This window comes from Thunnus albacares, chromosome 9, assembly GCF_914725855.1.
Source record: "Thunnus albacares chromosome 9, fThuAlb1.1, whole genome shotgun sequence".
Taxonomy (NCBI): domain Eukaryota; kingdom Metazoa; phylum Chordata; class Actinopteri; order Scombriformes; family Scombridae; genus Thunnus; species Thunnus albacares.
In genome coordinates, this window is record NC_058114.1 from 11,272,579 (window position 1) to 11,280,577 (window position 7,999).

Below are 7,999 nucleotides of genomic sequence, written 5' to 3' on the forward strand. Positions count from 1 at the left end.
TGAACTCAGTAACCTTCAGTGATAAACCCACTTGCAAGTGCTTTTGGTGCTCTTACCTTTAATTGCGGCTACTGTCATGGTTGAATGAATGCAATTTTGAAAAAGACTAATTGTGTTTTTGTCAAGATTTCGAGATGGGAGAATGCAATGGCAAGAGATAAGTTTAAAATTCATAAAACAGAGAAAGTCAGACAGGCCGTCTGTGATATTACACACAGTCTGTTGCTCCTCCTCAGTTATAACACACTGTCATTAAGAACTCATACTGTCAGCTAAACCTTCCATATGCCACAGATATTATATTGTAGGTATAATATCAGACAGTTAAATAAATTTCACCGTTATGTTTTATCATATATATTTCCTGTCTGTATTAGTACGGTAACAGAGACTAGAAGGGCAGTGCAACATTTTGTCACACAAATACAGACCAGCCCGAAGATAATCATTTTCATTGCTTTAGTTCAAAGGTGAATTAGTTATTATATGTCCTAATCCTAAAATGTTGATGTCAAAAATACAAACAGTGTCCTGCATGATGTTTTTGTGAGGGTGAAGTATGTCACAAGAATATTTGTAGCTAGTGTGCATACAAAAATGGAAAACAGACTGAATTGTGAGACTGAATGTGATAGCACCAGCCTTTCAAACATTCTCAAAAATGGTTTTGCATACACATTTGAATATACTATAATGTAAGTGAATAAGTAAGTAAAAATTATTATTTAAATAGCACTGTTTTTAACACAGGTTACAAAGTGCTTTACATCAAGCAGAAAAAGAAAAAGAGAACAAACAAATAACAAAAGAATAAAACGGAAAAGGAGAAAAAAACATTCAAAAATACATACAGACATAATGCACATACGACTGCAGAAAGCATGCAGCAACCAGTCACCACCCAGAGCAAACCCTTGAATAATGAAATAGTTTTATTTAGTAGTAGTTTTTATTGCTGTAGTTGAATGCAAATTATAGTAATTAATTAAATTTCATTAACTATTGAAAATTAAACAGATAGACTACTTTATTAAACAGAATGGTAAATTTCAGTGCCACATCAGCCAAGTCACAGAAGTCATGAGACATATAAGTGTTATGATCCTTGGTCATTTGTTTGTGTCTGCTCCTGTATTAACTGGGGCCTGTTTCAGAAAGCAGGTTTAGTGAAAACTCTGGTTTGTTCACCCTGAGATGAGGGAAACTCTGTGTTTCTCTCTGTCTCCTCCCTCTTACAGAACCAGACATGTTGTTTCATTTCCTCATTCATTCAGCCCGTATCAAAGTGCATTAGCGGAGGTTTACCAACTGTCAGAATCTGAATCCTGGTCGGATATTGATTTAGTTACTCAGAACCTTCTAAAGTTACCGCTTTTATGTGCATCGGTCATTTCTTTGAACAGCGTTTTGTTCTCTCACATTCAGATATTACACAACGTGAATTTAGGCTCAGCTCAGAATAAAACCTCTGAATGTCCCTCTGTTATAACACTGTGACTCTGTGCGCAAGACAGCTATCAGTTTGTTAGAGCAGCTCCTCTGCTGAAATCTTTATCGCACATAATGTGTAATCTCAGTTTAATTTTAAAAATATGGATATGAAGCTTTAGACACGTGGGATCAATGAATAATTATCGGATTGGAGATTGGAGAGTATATGTTAATACGCTGAGTGAGCAGGATTGTGATGCAGCTGAAGAATGTAGTTTAAAAGTGAGATTTTTAAATAGGGAGCGTAATCTTAACATGTTTTAACGGCATTTCAGTGACAATGTTTAAATTTACTACATCTTGTTGAAGTAGCGGAAATAAAGTCACTGAATGCTGTTGAGCTGAGATGCAAATTTAGGATATTCTGTATTTTGACCTCAGTGCCTTTTCAAGTGCAAATCACCAAACAAATTATTCCTGGATCAGACTGAGAGCTTACAGTCATGTCTCTATGTCTTTGATCTATATATGTTTTAAATCTTTAACTATGTTTTCCATCTTCAGTTGTCGCCTCCTGTGTTTTGTCCATCAGATAAAAGTTAAACAAATATATTGAAAATGTAATGTAGCTGCAGCTTGATACACAGTCAGATTCCACTTAATCATCATTGAGGAAATGTAAGTCTGGTAAATGATGAATTAATGGACAACACTGAATAAAACTTTATTGTGTTAACTTATCGACACTTTTCCTGTTTATCTTTTTTTAAGATAAATGTGCAGCGTCCGCATACACATGCATTCATATCTCTATCCACTGGATTAAAATGGAGGCTCTGCCTTTTATTTACCTGTTGCCATAGTGGCTCATTGTATCAGAGCTCCATTCATGATGGCTTTTTTTATTCATCACGCACAAGCTTAACTCAAAGTGAACATACTCGGAGTTGATTGAACTGACTCTGATCAGCTGTTCTGAAACTCTGAGTTTCCCATCTTGAGGTTCATCAACTCAGAGTTCAGGGTTAGACTCAGATTTTGCTGAACCTGCTTTCTGAAACGGGCCCCTATTCTCTCTCCCCTCCCCTCTTCCGTGTGTGCATTCAGTGTGTGTGTGGTGAGTTGCAGGTGGTGCTCCCTGATTGGCTCAGGTGACGGGATAGCTGTTGGCTGATTGGCAAACGCAGATGATTTCAACACCAGCTGATGCTGGCTTCCACCCTCTTTCTCTCCCATTCCCAGCAATGGAAATCCTCCTACTAAACCCTAGAGTCGTATGTTAGTCGAGTTGTTTCAATAGGCTTTGAACTTAAAGATGTAAGTGTTAGGCAACTTTCCTGCCATCAGATGTGTAGATCATTGTACATTATAAATATTTAAAACCAAGGTAAAAGTCACAGTCAGTAGGAGGGAGAAGCCCTTTTCTTTTTGTAAACCATTTTTCCCCCTGTTTTCCAGTTAGGAGTTAAGTTAGAGCTTTGTTTTTTTTTTTTGTTACAATTGATCTTTTTTTATCAGGGAAGTTTAGGGTTGGGGTTAGTGATTTTATGTTTGTTCTTTTGGGCATTGCTCAACTCCGAAGTTTTTGCAAATGAACTGCTTGTTGGACTGACCGTTCTTTGGATTGGGAAAAGCGGGGGCTCAAAGCATGTTGTTTTCAGAAAGCTCCTGAAAAGAGAGTGAGAGGACCTTGAGTTAAGAATATTTTGTTATTTTATTACTCATCTCAAGGTCACGCTCTAACTTTATAATTGTAGATATGTACACTTATGTGTGAACAGAGTCTTATCAAGAAGTTCTCAAGTACAAGGAAACAACAGATAATGTTGCACAGACGAAGAAATGAACAACAGATAAATTATCTTAGTAATACGATGAGTGTGATTAACATAATAAGAGTTAAAGTCACTCAAAAGTGAGCTTTAACTTCAGCTTAACTAAGATAGGATGGCCGTTGCTGGCTACATTCGTTAGTGATGACCTATTTCTACACACGCTATCACACACATTTGACCATTTTGTGCAGCTGAAGAACTTCTTTTTAGCACATGAGATAAGACATGCAGACACTTGTCAAGCTGAAAGTGATCTTCATGATCTGAGACGACACGGCATAGGGGCATGGTTGACACAGAAAAGTTGTGGTGAGGTAAATCAATTCGGGAGAAACATATCAGCGAATTTCTCACTGAAACTTTCCGATTATCGTCAACGGTATGCTTGAGGCATATCACTGACGCTGAATAAAAGTGTCAATCTGCTACATTCCAAGTAAACTTACATAACATTTTATATTACTCACGTAACACACACCACATGATATGCATCAAAGAGGAAATGACTGTGTGCAGACTGTGGTTTTATACATGTTCCATCAGTTGACATACACTTTGCTGGGAAAAGTTGCAGAGAGAGTTAAAGACCTTTTTACTGTATATGAGGTGTGAAGAATAGCGGCCAGTCCGCAAGCATCCAGCAGTGACAGGAAACCTTGCCTCAGCAGTACAGGCTGGCTTTGTAACAGACGAATAAAGTTTTTTTTTTCTGGGGTACCCATTCCAAAACAAACATGGTGGAAGGAATGTTGACGTGACTGGCGGCACAGAGTGGTGAGTCAGGCCGCCAAGCATCGTCCCTTCTTAACACAGACAATGACAAGCTAAATTTTCCCACATTTCTCACAACAGATACAGAGAGCACATTTACTCTCTCCCCTCATACTGGACGATTAGAGTTTAAACACAAAACCACACAGAGAAGCAAGGACATTACATTAATTAAGTAATGTGCTTCAGTTGTCATCTCAAGTAAATCTGATGGACAGTTTTTCCATCTCATAATCTTTGTCTTCTACTTCAAAGGACCAGGCGTAGGATTCCCCGTCAGAGGGACTTGGTCCATCATGGCATGAAAATGACCTAATTGTGTGTGCACATTATTTGTTTTCTCCACTGTACGGTTGCCCGAGGGTGCGTATTGTTATTCCATTGTGCAGAAATGTGTGGCGTACTCAGGTCCTGGTCTATGAGATCGAGCAGGGGAACACATCTTGCTTTGTGTCTGTGTAATGAGCATGAGCAGGCCGTGGGCCCTGGTGTGGGAGGAGATCAAGAGACTTCAGTGTGTGTTTTCCTTTTGACCGCTTCTGGACCTCTCTGAAACCAGACGTGGTGTGGTGGCCATGATCCGAGACCCGCGTACGTGACGCCTTGCAGGTGGCAGGAACTGGTGTCAACTGGGAGTCAGCACCAGCCACCTCCGCACGTGAAGCGCTGGCACTGACCCACCAGAAGTCACTTGTCATAGAGTACTTGTCGTACATAGGTTTAAAGTTTATCTTAAATTCTTAAAAGATAGGTTTGCAATTTTTAAACAGTCAGGTGCACATATGAACAATGAAATAGGTTTTGCTTGCCGTGATAATTTATCCTGCTAATACTGGCCATTAAAAGATCCCTTTCAAATGTGGTTGGAAGTGATTATGGAGCCAAAATCCACAATCCTCATTTTGTTCAAACATTTACTTAAAAGTTTATGTAAAACTAATATGAGGCTTTAGCAGTTCAAATTAGTTTAATCAAGTGGTTATTTTCTTTTTACAGCGAAAGTGTTTCCATGTTGAGCTGCAGTGGAAGGATACCAACAAAACCTGGGAAGTTGGCACTGAAAAAAACTAACTTTTAAAGGTATCCACTTTATTTCCTAAATTTGGGTTGCTAAATCTTCATATTAGCTTCAGATAAACTTTTACACACATTTTTGCACTGAAAGCGACTTTGTCCTCCATCAAATTATTAGAGGATCTTTTGATGGCCAGTATGCACAAGAGGAATGATTACAGCAAGAAAAACATGCATGCGTATGACATGGAAAACGGGTCCTACAATCAGGGGTCGAACTGTGGACATTGCAGTTACGGGGTATGTGCCCCAACCACCAGGCCACTGGGTGCTCCTGAATATTGTTTACTGTCAGAGATGAAAAATTGTGAACTTATCATTTAAGCACATTTTACATGAAATCATCACAATTTATGCAATGATCCACAGCACTTAAAGACCCTCTTCATATATATTTTAATTCTAAGTTTAGTTTCCTTCTAACAATAATTTGAGTCTGATGCGGTTTCTCCACAAATTCCACAAACTTCAGTCGTATGGCCATTAAAGTGAAGTGAAGTGAAGTTCACTTAAAAGTTCATAGAATTACCTCATTAAAGAATTCAGAATATATTAATATGCAAATATTTTCTCAGTGTATGAGCACATAGCACACTTGTGTAAGATTTAAGATGCATAGGCCGTGAATGGCTTCCAACCTACTTGTGTCATAAAATCATGCTTGTATGTGCATGTTCTAAACTTAGGTTTACAGTAAGGTGAGAGAAACTTCCCCCTCTTCAGCAGTTGAATGTGAAAAAAAGCTTTCTAGTGTCAAACTCTGCACAGTGAAGTAGCAATTATCAAAACACATTTTTGAGTGGAGGGTGCCTTTAACTAATGTGTAAAAAGCAAATTAATTCACAATTCAAGAGAGCTTTACAGCCACCAAAATGACATTTCTGTTTATGGCTGCTTAAGCCAAGAAAATCAGAAGTCTGGGGAACTGAATAAAGTCCAATGAAATTGTACTTCTCCATTGTAAGACTTACATATCACCAAATAGGAAGTAAAATATCTTATACAGCAAACTGAAAAATCAAACTGATAATGTCACAAGAATCACTGAAACACAAGTTTCAACTATGTTCTTCTCATTGTTGCGGTAGTGGTCACCTTTTTGGTCCGCTATTCACACCAACCACCTTACAGCAACCATAATGTATCACAGAAATACAAAAAATAATGGAATTGCACTGAAAAAACAAACATCTCAATACAACAAATCGGTGTAGATATGTAAAAGAGGAACTATGTACAAACGTGTCTGTCTGGCCGTATGCCTGTTTTTCAGTCTTGTAATACACAAGAACTGTGGTGCAAACCTCCCCTACATGTCTCTGCAGTGATGTCCTCACAGTCTTCCTTCTGTGTTCAGATCTCCCTCTGACCAAACTAACACATATGCTGATGCATCTTTCCTTCTGTACGAGTGAGCTGTTCTCCCTCTCTGATGTCTCTCTGTTCCATATTCAGTATTTAAGGCACCCACAAATGTATGTATGTAACTTATGAAGCTTAGCGAAAGTTCAGTCAGGAAGACTATCTTTTGCATGCTCAGGTCTGTAGTACTATTTCTCAAACCATCTGTCATTCCAATCCCTCTCGTGTGCTCACTCATAATTTCCTTGCTGGCATTCCCCCGGGCGTAATTTAAAACATCAGCTGTCCACATCAGCTGGTCACATCTAATCAGTTGCACGGTGACTCACCTTCATTGTAAGATTATCATATTATGGCTGTCTTTTTAAATATGTTTTCTCCCTCTCTGCCTTAGTGCTTTCATGGTGCTGTTTGCGCATCCCACCGACTCCCAATCATTGCCATTTTTCACAGATTCATCAGTGCATCACTGCATCAACCTCATCAGCTTTATCAGACTCAGCAGAAGTCATCAGACATCACCACCACTAGTGTCTAGACTCCATGGGGGGATTTATCTCGCTGCTGCTCAAGTCTGATATCTGTCGATTCAAAATCTCCCTCTCTAAGTCTAAGTCATAGTCTGTATAAAAATAAAGGAACATCACCCATCGGTTTGGCATTTTAACCATCACCAGCTTGGATTTTTGGAGCCAGAAGTGATGAAAAATGGCCATATTTGGACAAGAGAGTGTAGCTGACAAAATGCTAGCGGGTAGCTTGGTTAGCCTGGTGTGCCAAATTTTGGCCATTGGCTTCACTTTTCAGACCCGGGACTACCCGCTTGGTCTAAGTGCCAAAAACTTTTGACAACACTTAATCATTTATATCATCTGTATAATAAACAATTATTTCTGCTTCATTCTCTCCTGACTGAAATATTTATAGTGACTTGCTACAGTGCTTCTGTGTGAGGTTAGATGCCAAACTACATTGTACTAGTACTTGCTGCGTGCAATGACAATTAAGTTGTTATTGTAATTTATTTTTAAGACTTGCCTGTTTGGCATTGTACCAGTGCCAATTTTGAAAAAGGGAAATGTCATGTGTGCAAGGTTATGACTCAGGTCGAATATTTTGCATGTGAGGATTTACACAAGCATGCAAATGAAGGCACTTGAGAGTAATACTGTTGAATAGAAAGGCAGTGTAACCCAATTTGGGTCACCAGGGCAAACTCAATGCATCACTAGGTCATCTGCAGATAATTGTACCTTCTGTGTGAAAGAAGAAAAGCATTTTGAGAAAATGAAATATGAGTTTGAAATATGTTTTGAGAAAGATATTTATTGGAGGGTTGTACCAAAGCAATGAAAAGTAATTGTGAATATAGCAACAGGTATAACCATTAGTGTAGATTGTCTGCTGTAGGAATTTGTGCACTCAAATATCAATATGATGTTATGGGGGAATTATGAATAATTATTGTGCACAACTCCGACATGAAATTATTCGTCCAGTAACTTAACTCATATTAGAGTATGTGT